The sequence below is a fragment of the Nomascus leucogenys genome, chromosome 2 (genome assembly GCF_006542625.1).
Source record: "Nomascus leucogenys isolate Asia chromosome 2, Asia_NLE_v1, whole genome shotgun sequence".
Taxonomy (NCBI): domain Eukaryota; kingdom Metazoa; phylum Chordata; class Mammalia; order Primates; family Hylobatidae; genus Nomascus; species Nomascus leucogenys.
This window is the reverse complement of record NC_044382.1, coordinates 57,571,685-57,597,851: the sequence shown is the minus strand read 5'-3', so window position 1 is coordinate 57,597,851 and position 26,167 is coordinate 57,571,685.

Below are 26,167 nucleotides of genomic sequence, written 5' to 3'. Positions count from 1 at the left end.
CCTTGGCCTCCTAAAGTGCTGGGATTATAGGCATGAGCCATCCTGCCTGGCAGCTAAATGGATTTAATGGTATCACGTAAAATTTCACTTAAGAAGAATGTAATCTTGAAAGCACAACTACTGCTGGAACATAAGCATCATTTTTATTTTGTGTTAATATGAACAGAAAGTTATTTATTAGTTTTTACTGCATCTGCTTTTATTTCTTACTGTTAACTGACACTTCTTGCTTCTGTAAGTCCCTTCATCTTTCCTCCAATTTGTTGAAATTCAATTGGGTGGGAAAATCAAATAAGCAAGCTTGATAAGATTTATAGGTTTAGATAATGTCAAAATCAGAATATTAGTGCCCAAAAGGAACCGTATGTATTTTCTCTGTTGTCAGAGGCAGGATCAAGATAAAAGGACTAGTGCTCTTTCCACTAGTATAGGCCCTGGGCTAAAAATGTAATGTGGGCACACTACATTTTTACTTACTTTTGACATTTGAATTGTTCCCTCAGAAATATTTTAGAAACCCCCCTGTCTTTCCCCACCTTCTCAGATATTTTGTTTAAGCAAATATTTTGCAGGGAGAAAAAAAATCCTAAATAGAAGCAATTTAGGTAGTACAAAAGCACTGACTTTGGGTTCAGACTAATTTGAGTTCAAATTGTATCTCTGCCCACAGCCAGGTTATAACCTTATTGAAGCAATTTATCCTGTCTGAGCCCCAGTTCTCCTATTAAGGGAGAATAAGCAATACCTAATTCAGGAAGTTTTTATAAGCATTAAATGAAATTTAAAAAAATTGATTTACGGAATAATAGATGTTATAAAGTTAATAAATACAAGTAATTATTAAAATATTCCTTTATTTAAAAAGTATTATTTATGCCTATATTAGGTAATATATTGTTTAAGATATATGAAGTTTAAGCATATATTTGTTGTAGAGATCAGAAATGTGAATATTTGAAACTTGGAGTTTCTAGAGAGGACTGGTGTGTAGGCAAAGTTGAAATTTCTTCTTAGCATCTGTCTCTTTCTCCAAGCAATTTGGACATAGTTTTCTCTGCTTCACTAAGCTACTATTTTCCCTTCTGATTTCCATTTTCCCAAACAATGTCATCTTTCGTCTCTCGTTGTTTCTTCTCCTATTCCTTGTCTTTGTGGGTTCACATCTGTTTGGGGGATGAGGATGTCAGTATAAATGTGGTATTCAATCAATCATGCCTAAGTGCAAGACTAATAAGTACTTTTTAAGAAAACTCAAAAGTGCCATTGGAAAACAGAAAAGGAGTAACAATCTCTACTTGGTTCAGTCTGGAAGTAGTTTAGTAAATCAGAAACATTTGCAAGGGCGGGGTGGTTTGGGACTAGCGAGACTGAGAATAGGGTAAGAAGTTGATGAATTGCCTAACTGTTTAGGGAATGAGGCTTCAGCGAAACAAGTACTCCATGCATGGAGTATTCAAGAGCATTTCTGGAGGATTGGAAGAGTTCAGACTTTATGGCCGTGGAAACCAGAAAACCTGGGGTGATATAGTCAGATTTCCATTTTATAATAACAATTCTTAAAACATCTTGAAGGAGAAATCAATGAGAGAGAAAATTGCAGGTGCGAAGAATAGGTAAGAGGCTGCTGAAAGAGACCGGACCAGGAATGAAGGGGGCTTGAGTACATAGTCTATCCGATGAGCATCGCAAATTTGATTTTTGGTGAACTCATTCTGTAATCTTAGGAGACGCTCACAGTAATGTGTTTCTCTGTCAGACTTAACTCATTTCTTTGTTTTTCATCCCTCCTCCTTCTACCACTCCCATTCCTAAACCATCTTCTCTGTAAGTCCTTGCCAGGGACACTGATGCTAATTTATCTTCGCCTTGGGCCCCCCCATGTTATGCCATAGTGTTAAACAAATTTTCAGCTCTTACTACCATGAGCATGAGGTGGTATGCATAAATCTTACAGATTTGCTTTTCCTCCTTTCCCCCGCAAAACACTTATCTCCGAAACTGGCGCTGCATTGCTGATGCAATCACTGAAACGCTGTCCCCGTCCAGAATTCCAGATGGTAGAAACAGCTTTTTATCTCCTATTGGAAAATGGCATATTCAGGGCAAGTTTACGCCTACATAAAATTTCATTGGCAAATTATTTGACACTCAGATAACTGATTAAATTAATTGAGCTTTTAATCTACATTGTTTTATGCAAAACAGTCTGTTTAATCCGTTTCCAAATCTGGATATTTAAAAATAAAGTATTTTTGCTTTTCCTCATAAAAACCATTAATTTCTCAAATGTAACTAATTAGCCAACAAGGTATCATAAGAAATGAATGCCAGTTTTATAAAAGTTTACACTCTTGTATGTTGAAATCACTTTTGACATTTATTATTCCCAATAAGCTACACATTTTGAATCTTAGGACAAACTGTAATGTTTACGCTGTACATATTTTTAAGATTTCATGAAATAATATGGAGCTTACTCAGGGTAATTATTTATAAATCAAAATTCAATCATATTTGAGTTCATATACATTCAAAGAGTAGAGATTAGATTAGTTTCTGAGGCTCTTGAGGTAAATATACATTCCCAGAACAATTTAAAAAATTGCTAATAATTCGCAATGGGTGATTCAGACATCTGGTAAACCTCAGCCCAGGTTTTAAAAAAAATTATCCTCAGCATCTGTGATACTTTGCTCTAATTATGTCAAAGCAATACAGAAATGGATGAAAATGAAAGCCTCCCAGGATTTGAGGTCATAAGGGAAAACATTTTGAGGTATTTGGGATTTTTTTTTAATTAAAAGTACTTGATTGCTTTACAACAGTTGCTCTCCTGGCAGGCAGTCTTTCCTAAGAAGATATCTTATCAGAAGGATGGTTTTGTGAAATGATGCTCTAAGGAACATTGACAGCTGTGTATGAACCTGAGATTTCCCTTATCCATCAAATATTATTTTTTTAATGCTGCTCTGGATAGAAGAGGGTCAAAAGTAGGATTTATAAATAAAAGGTGTTGCATGGTCAGATCTCCCAATTCACAGAGGAAGTGTTTAAAAATAATATGACTTTTATAAACTGAAAGACGTAAATGCACTATAAACCTAGAAGATTGGTATTCTCCATTGATCATTATCATACATTTGAGTAGTGGCAGTCTGAATTATGAACCAATGGGTTAAATGAGAAAGCCTAAATTAAATAGATCTAGGGCAAGTATAATTGCTACAGTGTTTTAAGTAACAAATTAAATATAAGGTTGGTTAAAAAGAGCTTACACATTAGAGATTGTTCAGTTGATAAGGGAGCGGGGCAGGGAAGTGCTGAGTAGAGAAGCGCGGGGGTCCCTGGCGAGGGCCCCTCCCTCAGGGCTTGTGCCCACGGACCTAAGTGAGGACACGCACTCTTGTTTTTGCACCCAAATATTGCATTTTCCAGACCACTCTGGCCTGCCACACCCCCCATCCTGTGCCTATAAAAACCCCGAGAGCCTAGTGGGCACACACACAAGCAGCTGGACGTTGAGAGGAACACACCAACAGAAGAACACACCGACAGACTCTGACAGGCCATCGACGGCACAACAACATGGATTCGGCCAGGGGCAAATGGAGGAGAGTCTGGCAGCCTGACTCCAGGGGAAGACCACCTGCCCACTCTCTCCGCCTTCTGGCTCCCCGTCCATTTGCTGAGAGCTACTTCCACCACTCAATAAAACCTTGCACTCATTCTCCAAGCCCACCTGTGACTCGATTTTACCTGTATACTAGGGAGAGGACCTCAGGATAGAGAAAGCCCTCTGTCCTTGCAATAAGGTGAAGGGTCTAATCGAGCTGATTAACCCAAGCTGCCTGCGGACAGCTAAGCTGCAAGAGCATACTGTAACACACGGGGGCTTCAGGAGCTGTAAACTCTCAACCCTAGACGCTGCCCTGGGGTTGGAGCCTATGTTTCCCATGACCTGCTCGTCTGCATGCTCCCCCTAGGGGTTTGATCTGTGGGACACTGAAGAATCGAGCCACACCCCGCATTGCACGCCTTGAGATGGGGATAAGCGAAATTTTCCCTGTTTCACAGTCAGGTAAGTTTTAGGGCTGGTAGTCAGTTTTAAAATAGCTGATATAATCAAATGATAAGGTACTAATCATTTTGGTTTGGTACAAATCTTTTACAATTATATTACTGAATTAGATGTTTCTGCATGTATGTTTCTTTTTCTTATGGAATACATGTTTCAGACATGAGATGTTTATGGCCCTCAGCATGTGGGAACCAGTGTATTTTTAAATGATCATTTAAAATAATATTTACTACAAGGAAAATATTTACTTTATTTATAAAATATCTTTTTATGTGCCTAAATAATTGAATGTTTTTGTTCAACATCTTCAACTAGATTTATAGCTCTGATAATGTACTGCTTGCAAAATTATGACTTTATTTCTTAAAATATAAATAATATTTTATTTTTAAAGGTTTTAATATAGAAATGAAATGAGTGTCTAAAAAGTATACACTTCACACTAGACCTCATTAAGAACTCAACATTTTTAATAGTAAAAATGAAATCTACTGGCCACTAGGAATATTTCAATAATCAGATTATGAGTTCAAATAATGCCTGTTTCGGGTATCTGCTTCTTGAAATAAAAGGAAATTAAATGACTATGCTTCTTGGTTAATTTTCTGATAAAAGTCACTCTCATATGGCAATAGTTTTCTCACAGTTTTTCACAGTTGTGGAATCATGGGTCAAAAATGTAATACCACAAGCTCTTAGCCACAAAATCCAAAACAGCTAATGAAGAATCCAGTACATTTCCTTAGAAAATTAAAACTCTGAAGTAAAATTTCCAATAGTTTTCTGTAGGAGCCACAGCTAACTATAGATGTATCCTATTCCATGAAACAGGGATCCAATTCTAGTATAATCATTAAGGTAACAAGACCCTGCCATGTGGCTGTTTTCTTTCCCAAATCCAACCCCTACTTGCACAGTATATGTTGTTCAGTATTTGTGTTTTATTTAAAATGTATACTAGTGCTGCTTGAGAAAATTGAAGTGATTTAAAATAAAACACAGGAATGATATAACATTGGTATAGTCTAAGTAAAAAAATCACATAAAAAGAGAAATAAAACAATTAAACAGATCAATAATTCTAATACAATTATTATGCTTCAGCATTAGGTTAATCTCAGAAATTCCTAGAAGTCAAGACAAACTAACCTCAATGGGTATAAAGAAGGAACAAGATTGAAATTAAAAAAAAGAAAAGTAAACTTAATGGGTAGCAACATATCCGTTCAGAGAAACACCTCACTCCCCTTTCTGTGGTTTGCTTTGTCTTCATGGGGTTTGTGACATAGGTTGCCCAACTAATATGTGGCAGTTTTTAAATCATACATTGAGGATAAGAATAGTATCAATCATGATGGGTTGTTGTGGGAATTGAATATTAACACATACATAATTTTGAGTTTTCCTTAGCACATAGCAAGATCTCAATAAGTACTACCTGTTAATATTAATCAGCACCTGCCTATTATCACCAAATCTATCACCTGATTTATTTCCAGTTGGGGAAAAAGTAACTGAGACTACATAAGTAACATATTCAAAATATATCTCATTCATTGGTGGGGCATATAACCCAGGTCAGTTTCAAAGCCAATGGACAATCTAAGGTCTCAACAGGAGCTAGCTAACATGCAATCTTCAATTGCATGCATTTCCCTTACTCTATCTGTGTTCTTTGCTGCAGCCAGGCCAGTATATTTTTCACATTTCCTGTCCAGCTTGCCCCACATTTTCCTCTCTTAGAAATCAATAATATGTTTCTGTCTAAGCTTTAGAAAATCTCTTTTCTAATAAATCTGTCCAGGCTTGCTCGACATTAGCTGTAGCATGATATTCATGCTGCTTCCCTCGTTCTGGGACTTTTCCTATTTGCCAAATCTTTAGGGAAGAAGACTTTGCTAGAAAAAAATAAAATTGCTAAAAATAAAATTCTACTGTTTGAGATAACATGGATGAACCTGGAATAGATTATAGTTAGTGAAATAAACCAGTCATAGAAAGATACTAGATTGCACTTTAAATTAGGTACCTGGAATAGTAAAAAATCAGAAGTGAGAATAAAATGACTGTTGCTAGGGGATGGGGGAAGAAAGGAGAGGAAAATTGTTGCTTAATGGGAGTAGGGTTTTGATAATGCATGATGAATACATCCTAGAGATTTGCTGTGCAGCATAGCGTCTACAGTTAACAATGCGGCCTTGTACACTTAAACATTTGTTAAGGGGGTGAGCCTCATGTTTGTTCTTATCATACACAAACACCAGGATCAAAAAAAAAAAAAAAAAAACACACACACAGAGGAACACAAGGAAACTTTTAGAAGTGATAAATGGGTGTATTACCTTGACTATGTTTTTGATATTAAATATACGTATGAGTGTATGCATGTTTCCAAACTCATAAAATTATATATATTAAACATGGGCAGTTTTTTTTCTTTTGGTATATCAACTGTACTTCAATAAAGCTGAAAAAAAAGGCGAAATGTGATGAGACACACCAAGAGCCTGGACACATGGCTTGGATACTTCCACCAAAAAATCATCTATTCCTTTAACAAGCATTAATCAAACAACTGCTTCTTCTCCTTCCTCCTCCTTTTCTTCTCCTTCTTCTTCTCCTTCTTCTTTCTTCTTCTTCCTCTTCTTCTCCTTCTCCTTCTTCTCCTCTTCCTGGTTCTCCTTCTCCTTCTCCTCCTCCTCCTCTCCTTATCCTCCCCCTTCTCCACCTCCTCCTCCCCCTTCTCCTTCTTTTTCTCCTTCTTCTCCTTCCTTCTTTTTAGAGACAGGGCACTGTTCTGTTGCCCAGGCTGGGCTGGAATGCAGTGGTACAATCTCAGCTCACTGTAACCTCTGCCTCCTAAGCTCAAGCCATCCTCCCCACTTAGCCTCCTGAGTAGCTGGGACTACAGGCATGCCCCATCACTTTGGGGTAATTATTCGTATTTTTTATCTTTGTAGAGATAAGGTTTCACCATTTTTTCTAGGCTGGTCTTCAACTCTTGGGCTCAAGTCATCCTCCCACCTTGGCTTCCCAAAGTGCCTGGATTACAGTCATGTGCCACTACACTCAACCAATCAAACTTCTAATACCTGGCAAGTATTGTGCTAGCAATTGTCACTTTTAGACATGGTACTCACAGTTTACTATTGAAAGGAACTGCTTAGGCTTCAGCTTTATTAATTCAATTCTATGTCATGCAACATGTTCAAATATAATTTATGGCTTTAGTCTTCAACTAGGTTATTTTAATGTCAATCCTCTGAAAAAATGGGTAGCAAAATTGATGCTCTGTAAGTACAAACTTAAGTCAGTGCTCTTTGCTGCCAAATTAATGCAACCTAACTGAAATAAAATGAAAAATTGCATGGTTTATATTATAAAGATTAATGTCAGTGATGACAATCTGTTAATGTGATATGTAAGATGTTAATTAAATAAGTAATTCTTCGGTTTGTTTGTTTAAGTGAATGCCGCCTTTTGTGACCTGGAGACATTTAATTTTTCCTGGTGATTGGAGATGCTGTCATCTGCAACCCTTTGAGTAGCAGGATCTTTATTGGTATGTGGGCCTTATTGGAATGGCATTGGTAGATGCTAAATTACATGGGTGAAATTGTAAACAGAACTCAACTGATTGAAATGCCATAACTCTGGAATATTGTCAGGATTGGAACAGAGAATTAAACATACCCAAGCAGGATTATTCCTAAGTGTCGGTCATGAACGTTATTTTCTTTAGCTTTTAATGGGTGATACCATACATGAACAAAGGAAGAGTATGTGGCCAAATAAATTCAATATAGCTAGTAAAGTTAAATCTGTTTCTTTGCTGTAGAATTTCTCAGTTCTTACACAATGGTTAAGGGCTTTGTGAAGATGTGAGTGAATACACAGTCTTCAGTGACATGTAAATTCACCTCCACTCTCTGTCTCTCCCTTTTTATATGCATGTTTACTTTCATGAAATATCTCACGGGACGTATGTTTTCTGGAATATATCTAGATATAGCCTGATTATATCCAAACCACTTTTACAGATAATAAAACTGAGCCCCGTAGCTGTTAAAGGATTAGTTTGTGGGAAAATGAAAAGAACTAGGTGGTGTGGAAAGAATTCGAAGGCACAGGGCTTATGTTTCTCATATAAAGAATATGAAACCTTGGACACAAGTGTCACATTGCAATGAATCAATCAATTGAAGGCTTTAATAGTTGTGGTGAGGAGCAAAGTGAAAACATATCATATTAGGACATGACATGAATGCCAAATTCAGGAGATTGAGATAATAAATACAATTAATACGGGAGAGCCAAAAGTTTGAAGCTAGAGTGAGATGCAGAATGGGGAGAGAACATAGGACATCGTCAAAGGTGAAAGAGAGGGCAAGATATGATCTTTAACTCTGCTAGTTCAGCAATAACACAACAATGAAAGATTTAATATAGAAACTGTCTTTTCATATTCCATTTACTTTAAAAAATAGCTTTCTTTTCTTCACTATCAGATAAAATGTTCTTGAGTTGGAGGGAGGGGCACTAAAGATTTTGGAGGGGCACATGTTAGAGAATAAAGGAGCTTCATACCCCTCAGAGAGAAGAAGACTTCAATTTTAGACTTATATCTCTTTGTAAGGACCCTTGGAAATGAACAGGGATTGTCCATACTCTGAGAGGAAGTGGCTTCTCTGTCTAGTTTCTACCACTTATAATTATGTTGGTGTTTTTAAAATTTCATTTTTCTTTTTCTTATTTTCTCCTTTCACCCTTTTCTTCTTTTTCCTTCCGTCTTTTCTTTTCTCTTTTCTTTCGCTTTCTTCCTTTCTTCCATTGTTTCTTCCTCCTTTCCTTCCTTAGTTCAATCCTACTTGCCTCCATGCCTTTCTTTCTCATTGATATATATTGAAAATGCTGCCCTATTCTCTCATGTATGCATGCATTTTTGCCTATTTGTTTTATATTTGTTTGCCCTAGTGCTTATTTGCATAGAAACAAATTATTCAGGAGGAATTTTTAAATTTTCATTGAAATATTTTTAGATGCATACAGCAAATGAGAAAGTCCAAACGATTGCAAATTTGGAAAGCTTCCTGAATTTTGCTTAGGAAACTTTGGAAGTCAGATAGACTTTCCAGATGTAAGTGAATGTACCACATTCTTACAGCCAAGAGCACCTGTGATGTGTGTTGTTACCTATTTTGTTTTTAGCACTCTGGGCAAATACAACAGTAAAGCAATACAAGCCAAATAAATAACATTAAAAGACCTTCCAGGGCCTTTGTTTTATCAACTGAGGAAGTTGGAAATAATATTATATCTTCCTTCTTCTTATTAACCTTTTTACAAAATCTCATTCTTTTCAACACAGATATTGTTTTTACCATCAGTAGGCATGTGTATGACAGGTAGCACAGTCTGGAGAAACAAGCCTACTTAAGTCATCATTCTAAAGGACACACTGTTTTCCATTCTTCCCATTCTGGGCATCCAGTTCTGTGGTCGGCAAGTCATTGTCTCACATTAAAAACACAAAAAGTTAATTAATTCATTTAGCCAACATTAGTTTATGAAGCAGTTTTATGTGCTAGGCATATGTGTGACTCACAGTCTAATGAATGTTGTTTTTAAGAGTGGGGGAGACAATAAGTGAAGGGAGAAATGAAGAAGATAATTTTGTATGGTGAGGAGTATTGTGAGGGTAATAATGATAGGGGGCATTGGTCCACAGAGAATGATCAGGATGGGGTGAGGGTGGCAGGAGCTTAATAAGAATGGCTAAAGAATGTCTTAGTAAGAAGGTACTTGTCGTGGCCTTGTGTGGTGGCTCGCACCTGTAATCCCAGCACTTTCGGAGGCCAAGGCAGGCGAATTGCCTGAGCTCAGGAGTTTGAGACCAGCCTGGGCAACACGGTGAAACCCTGTCTCTACTAAAATGCACACACACACAAACACACACACACACACGAAAAGAAAAAAATTAGCCGGACATGGCGGCGTGCACCTGTAGTCCCAGCTACTCAGGAGGCTGAGGCAGAAGAATTGCTTCAACCTGGGAGGCAGACGTTGCAGTGAGCCGAGATCACATCACTGCACTTCAGCCTGGGGGAACAGAGCAAGACTCCATCTCAAAACAAAAAAAAAAAAAAAAAAGAAAGAAAGAAAGAAGGTACTTGTCACCTGAAAGACAGGAAGAAACTAGCTGTAACTGTCTCAGAGAAAACACAAGTGCAAAAGCCCTGAGAAAGATAGGATGTCTATGCTAGAGATAAAAAGAAGATAGAGAAGTCTTATGCTAGAGAGAAAAAGGAGATAGAGCAGAAGCTTGGCCCATGCAGGTATAGTTTTACTAGCACCTGCGTGGGCCAAACCATTCAGGTGCTAGTGAACTGTTTTGGAGAGTAGATATAATTCCGTATGCAGTAGAAATCTCTGAGAGGATTTTAACAAGCTGAGAAACATGATATCATTTGTGTTTTTAAAAGATTGTATTTTTGCTTGGTAGAATGATTTATTTTCCTTTGGGTATATATCCAGTAATGGGATTGCTGGGTCTAATGGTAGCTCTGTTGTAAGTTCTTTGAGAAATCCCTGACTGCTTTCTGCAGTGGCTGGACTAATTTACATTTCTACCAACAGTGTACAAGTGTTCCCTTTTCTCAGAAGCTCACATGCATCTGTTGTTTGTTAACTTTTTAGTAATAGCCATTAAATTATTGTACCAAAAAGACACATGCAATCATATGTTCATTCATTGCTGTGCTATTCACAATAGCAAAGACGTGATCAACCCAGGTGTCAATCAGTGGGAGAATGGATAAAGAAAATGTGGTACATATACACCATGGAGTACTACACAGTCATATAAAAGAATGAAATCATGTCCTTTGCAGCAATATGGATGCAGTCAAAATCCTAAATAATCCTAAATAAATTAACACAGGAATAGAAAACCAAATACTGCATCTTCTCACTCACGAGTGGGAACAAAAAATTAAGTACACACAAACATAAACATGAGAACAACAGACACTGTGGACCACTAGAGGGGGTAGGAAGAGAGGAGGGTGTGTTTAATAGAATGATAGTGGCCAGATGATGTTATTGGTGTTTTTGGATAAAGATAGGTGTGCAATTTTTATGCTTGGTTTATTAGACAATAATTTTTTTTCTTTATTTATACTGTTTAAGTTTCTATTTCTCCTGACAATAATCGTGCACACATATATACCATTTTGCCCAGTAACTTTATTTTATCTCTCTATTTCATGCAAATTAATATAGGAAAACTTAAGTGGGAAGACAGATTGTCAAGAGAAAAATAAATATAGAGAGATATTGATATGATGTGTAGGAAGAAAAGATATGTGTAGAAATTTAAACATTTAAAAAGTGGGTCTGTTTTAACTATTGCAAAGTTGACAACGTTTTAAGTATAGCATTTTAAGGTTGTTTTTTTCTTTATTTCAATATAATGAAATAACTAAGCTAAGGGCTTTATCTTTGAGAAAGATAGCTTTTAGAAAAAACTGTGGGGGATGAGTACAAGTTGGTGCCTTGAACATTACTGTCTACTTTATCAGCTCTCAAAATGAATGTAAAGGAAGTAGCAAATGGGATAGGCTAGTATTTTCATCTGTGTCCTCAATTGAAAATGTAGTGAAACTGGCTGTGCGTGGTGGCTCACGCCTGTAATCCTAGCACTTTGGGAGGCTGAGGCAGGTGGATTGCCTGAGCTCAGGAGTTTGAGACCAGCCTGGGCAACACGGTGAAACCCCGTCTCTACTAATATACAAAAGAAATTAGCTGGGCGTGGCGGTGTGCACCTGTAATCCTAGTTACTCTGGAGGCTGAGACAAGAGAATTGCTTGAACCTGGGAGGCAGAGGTTGCAGTAAGCCGAGATTAAGTCACTGCACTCCAGCCTGGGTGACAGATACTCCGTCTCTACAAAAAAAAAAAAATTAGTGAAACTTCAATAATTTTGTATGGTAGAATAAGTCTCATTAAGAGTCAAGAACATGTCAGTTTTTGTTTGTTTGTTTGTTTTTTGACGGAGTCTCACTCTGTCGCCCAGGCTGGAGTGCAGTGGCGCGATCTCAGCTCACTGCAAGCTCCGCCTTTCGGGTTCATGCCATTCTCCTGCCTCAGCCTCCCAAGTAACTGGGACTACAGGCGTCCGCCACCACGCCCGGCTAATTTTTTATATTTTCAGTAGACATGGGGTTTCACCATGTTAGCCAGGATGGTCTCGATCTCCTGACCTCGTGATCCATCAGCCTTGGCCTCCCAAAGTGCTGGGATTACAGGTGTGAGACATCGTGCCTGGCCAAGAACATATCAGTTTTAGAAGAAGAGTGGGTAGGCTGAGCCCAGCATGCGTGAAAGAGATGTCAGGAAGGAGGAGCACTGGGTCTACAGTCAAACATCATACCCACCGTGGAAGGCGAAGTGTGATCAATGGCTAGAGACCTAGAGTCAAAGAGGAGAACTGCAGGAGACACACAAATGGATATGAGCCCATGCCAAGAACTTGCAGAACCAATGGATTAGTTCAAAATGAAAATGGAACGTTGAATCGGGAGAAGACAGGGGCATGAAATTCAATTTTTAAGTTTTTTATGAACTTCCTTTAAAAAAATCTTTTAAATTTAAGAACTGAGATTTATAGAAGGTTGTGAAGACAGCACAAAGATCTCATATACCCTTGCACCAGTTTCTCTATTATTGATATTAGGTTGGTGCAAAAGTAATTGCGGTTTTGACCATTACTTTCAATGCCAATTACTTTTGCACCAACCTAAGATTATGTATTAGTATCTACATTTGTTACAAATAATGAGCCAATATTGATACCTTATTATTAATTAAATTTGCTACTTGATTCAGGTTTCTCTAGTCTTTACCTAATGTCCCTTTTCTGTTCTTGGATTTTCTCTAAGGATTGTATCTCTTTAGGCTCCTGTTGGCTGTGGAGAGTTCCTTAGATTTTCTTGTTACTGATGGTCTTAAAAGTGTTAAGAAGTATTGTAGGCATTTTGTAGAATGCTCTTCTATTGATATTTGTCTGATCTTTGTCTCAGAATCAGACTGGGAGGCCTGTGTTTTGGAGGTAAAGTGTCCATTTTCATCAGATCACATCAAGGGTATATACTATCAACATGACTTATCACTGTTGATGTGAATCTATCATTCGATTGAAGTAATATTTACCATGTTTCTCCAGTGCAAAGTCACACACACACTCACTCTCTTTCTATACTATAGTTTGCCACAGGAAGTCACTATGCATAGTCCATGCTTAAAAATTGAGGGATTAAGTTTCACTTCATTTGAGAGTGGAGTATCTATGTAAATTAATTCTTCTGCATGGGGCAGTTGCCAAACTTTACTTAATTATTTATTTAATTATTTATGTATATCAGTATAGAACATAAATTTATTGCTCAAATTCTTCCAACTTTGACCACTGGGAACTCTTTCAGTTGGTTTGTGTGTCCTTTTGACATATCTTTAATTGTGTGTGTGTGCATATGTGTGTGTGTGTGTGTGTTTAGCATGTCCTTATTTCTTGTCCCATAATATGTTCCTGGCTCATCTTGTCTATTTCCTGCCCTAGTCATAGATTCAGCTTTTTCTCCAAAGAGCTATGGGCCTATTTTTAAAAGGTCTTTTCATTTTCATATATTTTTGCAGCAATGCTCTGAACCTTGAGATACAGATCAATCTATATGACTATTGGATTGAACAAAATAATTCAGAGACACAATGGAAAAGATGCATTCTCATGGGAGTTTTCTAGTTTGCATCAATTCATATTATGAAGTAATTTGAGCCTTAGAATAAACCCTGGTGCTGCACAGGAGTCAGCCTAGTAAATCATGTAACCCTGAAGGAATCTCAATATGACTGATACAAATACATAGAACCTAAATTGTATTGTTTTTCCCCTCCTAAATTTTGTTAAACACCTGCGTATATGAGCATGCTAAATCCTCACTCACTACCAAACCTTCCCTTAACCAGATCAATAAAATAAATAAACAGCCATATTAGTTAATCAAGATTAATTTTTTATCTGTTTGACATATACCCAGAGCCTAGCTCCACTGAAGTACTGGATGTAGCACTTCATAATTATTTTTTGTATAGTTCATGAAGTCCCATTCTGAGTCAAGCAATCAGTTAGAAACCGGATATCCAGCAATAATGACAGATAAGTAAGCTGACTCTCTCTCTCTCTCTCTCTGTTTTTACAAAGGCATAATTTAAGTCTTTTGCAAATGTATATACAAAATGGCTAACTCATTCTAGGGAGGTGGACTTCTGTTTTTTCCAACCTAGAAAAATATATATTCTAAGCAGCACAGCTTTATAACTTTGAGGGTGGTACCCAGCTTTCAAGCTTCTCATACAAATGCTAACTCATTAATCAATCACTCTTGTCTTGATCTCCAAAGTCAAAGTAACTTCATCTTCCTGATTCCACATTGCTGTGCCTATACTTATCTTCTAGCAATGAAAGTATTTTTTCCACCATAGATTCTGAGTAATTTTTTCTTTCCTGAGCAGTAACCAAAGATTTGTGCTTTGGATTTATTCAACTCCACCTTAAAAAGTGCATTATGAATTACAAATAGCAGGTCTTCAACAAACATTTGTTGAATGTGTGGATAAACAATATCAGATATTGCTATGGTGTCAGTTTTGGATGATATGTTTTTAAGTTATAAGGATCACAGAATCAGTTCCAGTTGGGGCTACAAATGGTTTTTATTAAAATTTAATTAAATCATTTTCAGTTGATAACCAAGTCCTAAAAAGGATACATGACTGGACTAAGGTCAAACAGCTAATATAGTTGTTGTGCAAGGACCTAAATTTAGCTCATCTGTGAGTGTTTGGATATCTTATTGTACCATATAATTACACACTGCAGTATAGCAACTGTCTTAATCCATTTTATACTGCCACAACACAATACTGCAGACTGTGTAATTTATAATGAGCAGTAATTTATTTGCTTGCAGTTCTGGAGGCTGGGAAGTCCAAGACCTGAGGGACCTACACCTGGCAAGAACCTTCTTGGTGCATCATTTCATAGTGGAAGATGGAAGGGCAAGAAAGAGAAGGTTAAAGGGGGCTTAACTCACTCTTTTAGGGAAGCACCAATCTCACCCATGAGGGTGAAGCCTTCATGGCCTAGTTACCTTTTAAGGTTCCTACCCCTTAATACTATTGCAATGGGAATTAAATTTCAACATGAGTGTTAGAAGGGATAAACATTCAAACCATAGCTGCTACCTCCTCATTTTCTGATCCAATACATATGATGCCTTCAGCATAATAAAGGTAATTCTCAAAATAATTTTCCAGGAGTTTGTGACAACCATCAAAGCAAGAAACAGACTTCCAGATAAACATTTCTGAAAGAAATTTCACTTTTTTTTGGTGGTGGGGGGGACTCCATATGCTATTCTGTTGTCTGTGCATGATTTCACCCATTTTAGGAGGCTGCTCACAGTGTTAAGTAGTGAATATGTGGGCGACTGGAAACATTGTTACAATTATGTTTACAGCAGCCCTCTGCTGACTACATAAACATGGGCTGCCCATTTGTCCAACAAAATTTCCAACATTAAACATCCAAAGACTGCAGGAAGCCCTCAATCATAGTTGGAAAGATCATGTATCACTCAATTATAATAGCTTTTAGTTCTTAGTATTGTAGGCAGGGCAATGAATTGGCTGTAGAATCAAAAAGAGCTAAGTTGGAAACTCTCCTCTGTAGTAGCTCACTAACCAGCTATGTAAACTTGAAAAAGTTACTTCTTAAGTCTTTGCTTACTTTGTAGATATCCTTATTTTCACTGGGTTCTTGCAAATGTATTGCTGTATTTTATTTTTCCACCATCCTTATACCATCTCTGAACCTCTGTGAACTTCTTTGATGTTTATCCACATGGATTTTCCATTATGTGCAATCCTGTTTTCATTTTACTGGATTATAGATTTTTTTACATAAGCACATACACTTATGCAACCACCTTCATCCATTATGTAGTACAGGCGTCAAATATAAACAAAGCCAGACACTAAAGAACAAATTTTAATCAGTAATATACTACTGCAATAGGGAAGAGTCCAGTGTGAACTGAACTCAGCTTCAAATTGTACAGAAGTGACTGTGTTTAAAAGAGAATGGGCCAGGCATGACTGCTCATGCCTGTAATCCCAGCACTCTGAGAGCCAAGGGCAGGAGGATCGCTTGAGCCCAGGAGTTCAAGACCAGCTTGGGCAACATGGTGAGACCTAGTTTCTACAGAAACAAAAATAAAAAATTGGCCAGGTGTGGTGGCTTGCGCCTATAGTCCCAGCTACACAGGAGGCTGAGATAGGAGGGTTGCTTGAGGCCAGGACATAGAGGCTACAGTCAGCTGTGGTTGCACCACTGCAGTCCAGCCTGGGTAACAGAGTGAGACTATGTCTCAAAAAAATAAAAATAAAGAAACAATGAGGAAATAGGGAGGAAGTGAGCAGGGACTCAGTAGAATCAGGGAAGTGAAAAACTATAAAAAGCAGTGAGAGGTGACAGCTGCTGGCAGCCTTCGCAGCCCTTGCTCTCGGCACTTCCTCGGCCTTGGCACCCACTCTGGCCACGCTTGAGGAGCCCTTCAGCCTGCTGCTGCACTGTGGGAGTCCCTTTCTGGGCTGGCCAAGGCTGGAGCCGGCTCCCTCAGCTTGCAGGGAGGTGTGGAGGGAGAGACGCGGGCGGGAACCGGGGCTGCGCGCAGAGCTTGCTGGCCAGCGCGAGTTCCGGGTGGCGTGGGCTTGGCGGCCCGCACTCGGAGTGGCCAGCCGCCCCCACCAGCCCCGGGCAGTGAGAGGCTTAGCACCTGGGCCAGAAGCTGCTGTGCTTGACTTCTCAGCGGGCCTTAGCTGCCTCCCCATGGGGCAGGGCTCAGGACCTGCAGCCCACCATGCCTGAGTCTGCCCCCGCTCCCACCCCGCCGTGGGATCCTGCGCGGCCTGAGCACTGCCCGCTGCTCCACGGCTCTGGGGCCCATCCACCGCCCAAGGGCTGAGGAGTGCAGGCACACCACGTGGGGCTGGCAGGCAGCTCCACCTGCGGCCCTGGTGCTGGATCCTGCTGGGTGAAGCCAGCTGGGCTCCCGAATCTGGTGGGGACTTGGAGAATCTTTATGTCTAGCTAAGGGATTGTAAATACACCAATCAGTACTCTGTATCTAGCTCAAGGTTTGCAAACACACCAATCAGCACCCTGTGTCTAGCTCAGGGTTTGTGAATGCACCAATCAACACACTGTATTTAGCTAATCTAGTAGGGACATGGAGAACTTTTGTGTCTAGCTCAGGGATTGTAAATGCACCAATCAGCACCCTGTCAAAATGGACCAATCAGCTGTCTGTAAAACAGGCCAATTGGCTCTCTGTAAAATGGACCAATCAGCAGGATGTGGGTGGGGCCAGATACGAGAATAAAAGCAGGCTGCCTGGGGCAGCAGTGGCAACCTGCTGTGGTCCGTTTAGTTCTTTTGGTGTTTGCAGTATATCTTGCTGCTGCTCACTCTTTGGGTCTACACTGCCTTTACGAGCTATAACACTTGCTGCGAAGGTCTGCAGCTTCACTCCGGAAACCAGCCAGAACAAGAACCCACAGTGAGGAACAAACAACTCCAGAGGCGCTGCCTTAAGAGCTGTAACACTCACCGCGAAGGTTTGCAGCTTCACTCCTGAGCCAGTGAGGCTACGAACACATCCGAACATCAGAAGGAACAAACTCCGGACACGCCGCCTTTAACAACTGTGATAAGGTGAGGGTCTGCGGCTTCATTCTTGAAGTCAGTGAGACCAAGAACCCACCAATTCCGGACACAGGAGGAAGGGGGGGGGTAGTCCACGTGAAACCCATCTGGTTTTACTAATTGGCTCTTACTGATGGTAGCCCCCCCCCCCCCCCCCCAGCGACTGGGAGTCAGAGACTACATTGTCAGGTGCTGGGGTTGTGTAAGCAGTGAATTATTTTGGCAGTCTTGAGTTTTCCTAGGCAGGCACTTTGAAAGAAATATAAGGTCATCTGGAGGTGGCCTCATTGAGCTATTAGGAACTATATTAGTGTGTTTTTCAAGTCTTTATAGGTCAAAGTTGAAGCTTAGTTGAGAAAAGGCTCAGATAAACCTGGTTAGAGTTTGGTCAATAAGAGAGTTTTTATCACATAGTTTTTCAACCTCAACACTATTGATGTTCTGGGCTGGATAGTTCTTTGTTGTGGAATGGGGCTCTGTCCTGCACACTGCAGAATGCTTAGCAGTATCCCAGACTCTAACTAAATGCTAGTAGCAGCCCCTTTTACTTCCCCAGTTTAACAACCAAAAACGACTCCAGACTTTGTAGAATGTCCCCTGGGGTCAAAATTGTTTCCAGTTGAGAAGCAGGGATCTAGCACACTGCTGCTCATAGTGCAAAACACACCAACTCCGAGTTGGGTAAGTCCCTCTTGGATGCTCTGCCCAGAACTCCAAACTTTGTGCAGCTCCAATTGGCTTCATCCTCTTCTTTACTCCCTAAAAATGTTCCCATCCTTTCATTTCTGATTTCTACTAGTAGGGCAATTATCTATCAATCTAGGCAGAAACTTCAGATACATCCATGACTACATTTTTACTTTTTTATTTATGCTAATGACAGCAAAAACTCTCAAATCAGTCTCCTACTTCCTACCTACCCCTGCTCCTCCTTTCAACGAATATTTAGAAAATGAAGGTTATATTTAACGTATATTTACTTTGTCCTATACATAACTACCCATTAAAGAAAATTATGTCTTAAGACATAAGACTAAGAACTAAGAATAAAATTTAGATATTTAAAATGTGTAATTAAGTTAATAAGATTAAACCAGAGTCCTCCTCCTTGTCTCAGCTGCAGTAGATATTTAAAATGTGTAATTAAGTTAATAAGATTAAACCAAAGATTCCTTCTCCTTGTCTCAGCTGCAGTCTATCACTAGAATTCAGTACCATACCTCATCATACTGAGTCATTGTACTAATATCACTTTAAGACATCCAAAAGTAGTGTCATTGATACAAACACCTGGGTCAGCTCCATTAACTTTATGACATACAGATTTGGCTACTTTGGTGATTTGACAAAGGTGGTGACATTTGCTCGGAATGACATCAATATATAGCACCTTTGTGATTGAGATTGGTCAATCTGCTTAAATGTGGTATAATTAAAATTCATGAATCAGCATAGGTGATTTCTGTGAGTATGAAAGATTCTGTGTGTATGAGAGAGACAGAGATCATTATTTAAACAACATTGTCACATTTTCATGTTATTTTTCCTGAATGAAAGGCCTCCATTGCTTTTGAACTCAACCATTTTACCTTTTCTGTATTGAAATAAAACTAAAATAACTGCCTTTCATTAAAGAAATTAAAGCTCATCACAGATGGTGGCTGTCTCATGTTATGCAGTCATCTTGTTCATTTCAAACAAATCCCTATTCCTTTCTTCTGGAAAATTTCTAATCCTTGGAAAATCAACTATCAAACATTCCTTCCCCCTCTCATGCCAGAGGTATTGAAAGATAAAAGTAGAATTCATGACCTTGAAGTGTAAGCAAAACATTATCCAATCGCCACTGTAGGGTACAGAACCTTCACTTCCATAGAACAGGTGGTAAAACAATTACAGATGTGCAGCAGTTTTATGCCATCAAATTCTCCCTGGAAAAGCCGGAGGTGATTGTTATGTAAAAAAACGTGTTTTATCTCCACAGAATATATTTAATAAAACTGAGGTATGTAAATTTGCCAGCCAGAGGTAGAGACATTTTAAAATTTGACTATAGTTTTGTTTATATTTAGAAATTACACTTATTAGCGTAAATCATCTAAATCATAAATTAGCATAATAGAAACATCTCTGTAATAAAAAGCTGCCATTCTATTACCACATTGCTTTATTTCTATGAGACTTTATTAGCAATGAATATCAAGCAGGCCAGGAGATGTAATATATTGCCTAATGTGGTATTGTGGAATGGAAAACATACTCCATGAATATGCAAACTCTATTTCCATACATAAAAATAGTTCTATAAATATATGTCCAATAACACAAACATGGTGGCTGTCATATTTTCTTAACATACCTTATACTGCATATACCTGTAATTATAATGCATTCAAAATGTATCTGCTATTTAGGACATGAAATGATAAATGTATGCAGGGACCTACCATAGACATAGCAATAAAAAAGATGTCATGGAAAAGGGTGGTGGGAAGAATGGGAGAAAAGAGTCTGGGAAAGCAAGAAACAAAAGAAAGTAAAACGTTACTGGTTGTTCACTTCTTTGAAACCTAGTATCACTCCTGAGGTTGGTGTATGATGGTCTTTGCAAAAATAGAGACCTCAATAAATGGAAACTCTCCCGATGTCACTTAGTAAGCTTGAGTTTGAATTCAGTCCCTCTGATTATGATCCCCTTGTCCATTTCTTATTTTACAGTTTCTTGGAGAAGAAATGGGAGAGGGCAGGGAGACTGGATGAACACACTTGGTGGCCAGCACTCTCAGCTTCCACCAGAGCGTCCCACTGGCGTCTAGTTTATGCATGAGAATTCTGCATACTTTTATATTTGTAGAGGAATTTGGAAACAATTGCACTAATTTGTCCAAATATTCTGTTTTCTATGAGTTTGTAGTCTCATCTGTATGGCAAAACCCACTATTCAAAAACGCCAAAAAATGGCAAATATTTCAGTATGAGTGAAATAAGGCCCTTGTGTAGCTAGAAGATGTTGGTGAGGGTGCTTGATAAAGACAGAAGGAAGTGAGACTTGACTCAGGTCCTGAAACATGGGCAATAGTTGGTGATAGGAGGGGAGAGAGAAGGGATTATATAGATGATGAGGGAGAGTCTCTTTAGTTCCAGGAACCCAGGTTTTATCACTCAATAGCACTTACTGTAAGTTTTACTGGGAAAGGTTCCTCTCTTGAACAGAGAGAACAGAGACGGGAATTGGCAGTGTTTATGTAGCAATTGAGAGAAAAGCTTGATTAAGGAGGGAATGTTAAGAAACAGTGAACAACCAAATTGCCTCTGTATAAAATGATGTTTGGAGCAGACCAACCAGGGCCATCCACTATTGAGAATGCATCTGGGGAAAAAAAAAAAAACCCAGTGCTTTACAAGAAAGCCATTTTGAATTGTTAAAATAAGTATATTAATACAATTTGATTTAATGAGCACTTTGTGTTATGAAAGGCTTCCTTATATGTAGACAAAGTAAGTCGAGGGCCCCTCACCTCCATAGAGGTTCTTGGATAATGCTCACTAAGTCCAACCCCAGTTCCCAAAGTTTTCACCATACCAATGCCGTCCTTCTCTGATTTCACCCTCATTTGGGTCACACTTTTCTGTTGGTGTAATACAGGAGTGAACAGCACAGACACTGGGGTTAAACTTTCCGGGTACAAATTTCAGCTTGGATACTAATAGTGTGACTTTGGGCACTTACTGAATCATGTGTGTCTCCCTTTCCTCATATAGATGTAAAGATAATCACAGGTCAACAGACGGCATTGAGGACTAAGTGAGACAGCACAGGTAAGTGTTGACCCCAGGCCGTCCACAGCACAAATACTGTGTTGAATATGAGTTGAATGTGAGTTGAATTGTTGAATATGAGTTGTTTCCTTTAAAACTGGCACAAGCATTTTTACATTATATAGTATTTAAACTCAGTTTTTGTTTGCTCTTATGTCATAAACTTCTTACAGAGCTTATTGACACAGTATTTTTCTTTCCCTTCAATTTTCCAAAGACTAAAAGGGAGGAAGAAGAGCTAATTTCTCCGGAAATGAAATCAAGCAGCTTTCCTTGTATTGAAAGGTAAATTGCCTTTTCAGCCTCATCATTTTATACTGTTCAATGTAGGAAATTAGAGAGTTAATAAGATGCCACAAGCTTCCATATTCTCTCCCACTGCACAGAAAGCTGTGTCTTCTCTGCCAATCAGGTAATCTTAATTTATTGACATTTGGGATTCAGCAAGATACAAAAAGTAATTTCTCTGCATGCCAACTCTACTAAAATAATTTCTAAAAGAAGTTAGTAGGAGTACTCATATACATGGCTTTCTTTTTTTTTTTTTTTTTTTGCCTAGGGCCATGTATGACTGCTAGTTTTATTAGGACTCTCTGGAACTTCAATCGTCGAAGATTAATTGCACCCACCCAGTTTAAAAGACATGGTAGTGATATGATTAAGAGATGGGTACTGGAATTGCACTTTCAAGGTCCACATTTTGGTGACTACCCTCACTAATGTGTGACATGAACATTATGAGCCCACAGTTATCTGGGAATTTTAAAAGTATGTAAAATTTGAGGGCTGACAAAAGATTAACACAGTACAAAAACGGGTCTACTCTGATGTCTGGCACATATACACACACATTCATACATATACATAAGTCATTCAGTAGATATAATTGTTACTGCTAAAGCCATATTCTAGGCACTGTGAGCTAGGCAGAGAGCTTGGGTTCCAGGAAGACAAAAGATGTATAAAAAGTCACAATGAGATGGGTGAGAGGCAGGTTATATACACTTTGCTAAGAGTGTAGAAGAGAGTAACAAAGAACATCTATTAACAGAAGCCCTCACATGTACTAGGCACTGCACGACCTCTTATAAAGTTGGTATTGTTATTCCTTTGGTGCAGGTGAGCAAACTGAAGCTCTAAGAGATAAAAGTAACTTTTCTGAAGTCCACAGCTCAAAAATAAGCCAAAATTCATTTAGCCACAGAATCCATGCTTTTCATATTTCACCGTACTTTATTTATTCTTGGTAGAGGGATTAGTTAAAGCTTCACAGACCTACAGAAAGTATCTTTTGAATGTAGCTTGAGTGGTCATTACATTGCCAAAAGAGAGGAAACAGGGCTGAATTTCCAAATTGTATATTTGTACGTTTACATACACCACTTTAAAAGGAAATCCATTTGTCTATCAAGAGATACTTAGATTGCTTCCATATCTTGACCTCCTCTTCTTTTTTTTCCTTGTAATGTTATAAGTTATTGTTTAGAATCTCAAATTCTCTCTCTCCTTGTAAGGCTTACAAATTGTTTATTGAGAGAATGCATGAGAGGAGGTCATGGCTCCTGTAGAAAGACAGAAATCATGGTGAAATTAGTTTTCAGAGTGAGCTTTCAAAGGAATGGTGATTTTTATAATATTGAAGAGACAATGAATGCAGAGAACAAGAAAATAAACCAGTGACATTTATTCCTTTATGTTTGATTCAGCAAGTATGTCTGAAATATCTGCTCTGAATCAAGCACTCTTTTAAAATTTTAAGTTGTATAAACTAATGATCAATGGAGGAAATGTAATGAAACAAAAGAAAGAAAAGATTGGAGTAGAGATAAGGAGGAGGGAAGACAGAGAAGAATGCATGCACAGGAAAGGCATAAAGATGGGCGAATGTTGAGAGAAAGTAGAGTGTTAAATATTGGATATATCATAACATGAAGACACAAAAGGCCAGAATTCCAGCATTAATCCTGTAAGAGCTAGCTCTGTGATTTCAAAGTGGTACAGAGAGTGTCAATCAATTTGTGTTTTGTTCATTGTCACCTCCAAACAGATATATTTTATCTGGAATAGAAGTATAGCCCAATGGGTCAAGGGATTTGGGTTTTCTTAAGCTTTTACTCTTGCTTGTGTAGGTGAGTTTTGCAAACTTGTGCACTTTAATCACATATAGTGCAAGTAGAAATGTGCCTGAATTTTAAAGGCTGAACAGCTGGGACATTTGGACTTCTCATACCAAGGGTGACATTCCTCATTTCCAAGGGTGGGTGGTGCTGTCCTGAATATCATGGGACAGTGACATTCCTGAGTGTGCCCAGAAACATGAAAAATACACCTTCCTAAGGGACTAAATGCTTTCAGTACTGTTGCTCTGAGGAGGAGGCTGCCCTCTCACTGAGTGAATGAACATCGTATGCTGCCTGATTCACTTATGACAAAAACAGCCATTTAATTCGTATTCAGTTAACCATTAGCTTCAATAATAGTGATGGCACTGATTTTGCAGTATGACTAGCACTGACAATACCTAAAATGGAGCACTGTAAATATCACTGCTGGGAGATTCCTCCAACAGCTGTTGGGTCCTACCGGAGATGTCTGTTTCCTCAAGGGAGAGCTTCCTGTCTGACAGTTGTACAATGCTTCTATGTTTGGAGAACAGAGACTGGATTTCCTTAGGAAATTGCAATAGAAATCATTGTAGTTCTCTGGCAGTGGTATAAAATGTATAGACACTTACAATTTCACATTCAAATTTGAAGGTGAAGGCACTCTCTCTCTCTGTCTCTCTCTTTGAAATCCATTTCAGTGGGAGCTCTCCCAAGTAAATAACAAGTGTTATTTTTCTATAAATAGCATTCAAACTCTTGGCTTAAATACCACAAGGTTCTGTACTCTATCCTTTGGGACAACCAAAGTCAGGTTATGTGTCTTCCATCTTTATGCAGCATCTTCTCTGAATTGTACTTTACTAAAGTAACCACGAGCCTGTAGAAATTAATAAACTTTGTATTCATCTTTCCTTGATATAATTTAATAAAAAGCACTATTGTGTTTATGGAAACAAACTCATTTATTTTCCAGTGATCTCAATACTGAGATCTACTAAAGTGACCTCAGTGTGGCCATTCAAAATAGGAAGATACATCTGTAAGATTGTTAGTTACTTTTATTTTAGATGGAACACTGCCTGATAAGGCAAGCCATTACATGCATGTTACATACATACATATTACCTACATGTTAAGCAGAGCTGTTGTAGGTAGAGATTCTGAGTGACAATCAGAAAGTAGGATTATACACTACAAAATACAGAAAACCTCTCTTTTTCTTAATGGCACAAGCAGAATTTGGTGCAAAATGCATCATTTTCTCAGTTGTCCTTGTATATTTCTAGATGGCTTTGTGAACATACTTTTAGTAGTATCTGACCAATCCAAAATCTAGGGCTATTTTTGTTCTCTAGGACCTGCTCACTTTAACTTGTTTGACTGAGTAGTGTCCTGACATGGAAGATTTGTACTGGGTCTGTGCCTGACCCCTGACCACAGCACCCTGGAGTGTACTGGACATTGACTCACCATGTTTTGGACTTTGGAATGAAGACATGGAGATAGTTGAACTAGTCTTTGGAGTGTGTAGACTGTCATGACCTTAAAATATCAAAATCCCTGCTTCTTTAATAAAATGGGTCTTTCAGGTATGCCTTGAGAACCTTTATATGCAGTTGGTCTTTCTGAAAAGTTGTATGAGACATCGCCTTAGAACTTTCTAAGGTCTTAACAATTCTAGGTATATTTTCATCCTGGAGTTGATCTTGGTTCAGAGTATGTTTCTTATTTTGAGAATCCATTACAATTTGAAAAGGCCATTCTAGGAACTTCAAATATCCTTCAAAATATACTTGAACATTAAATAGTTTATTCTTTAGTCCATCTCTGCCTTGGCTTATTTTATTACAGACGAAGGCAGATGGCATGTGCTATGTTCCATCTGGAGCTATTCTTCACTAACTCCTCAAGTTCATTCCATACATTTTATACTTCCTGCATCACTTGAGGTAACATTTTTTCTGAATTTTCTGTAACTTTACAAATTCTCCTTATTTTCTAGATCTTTTTATAGTATTTTCTTCTCAGTCTGGTAAGCCTTCATCTATCAAAGTTCTTCTGGCTTTTACCGAAGATCTCTTCAAGGCTTTGCCTGCATCTGCTTGATACCAAACCCAATGCCACATGTCCTAAGTTTTGATTATGTGCAGCATGGTATAGCATACTATAATATAGTACTCCACATATATGCAATACGCTGTAGTATAGCACTGTATTTATGAGTTCCAAATTTCCATTTGCTTGTTATTACTGGTGAACAAACTATCCCAGTAGTGAGTGGCATGAAGCAACCGCTTTACTATGCTCATAGATTCTGTGAATCTGAAAAATTGACTAGGTACAA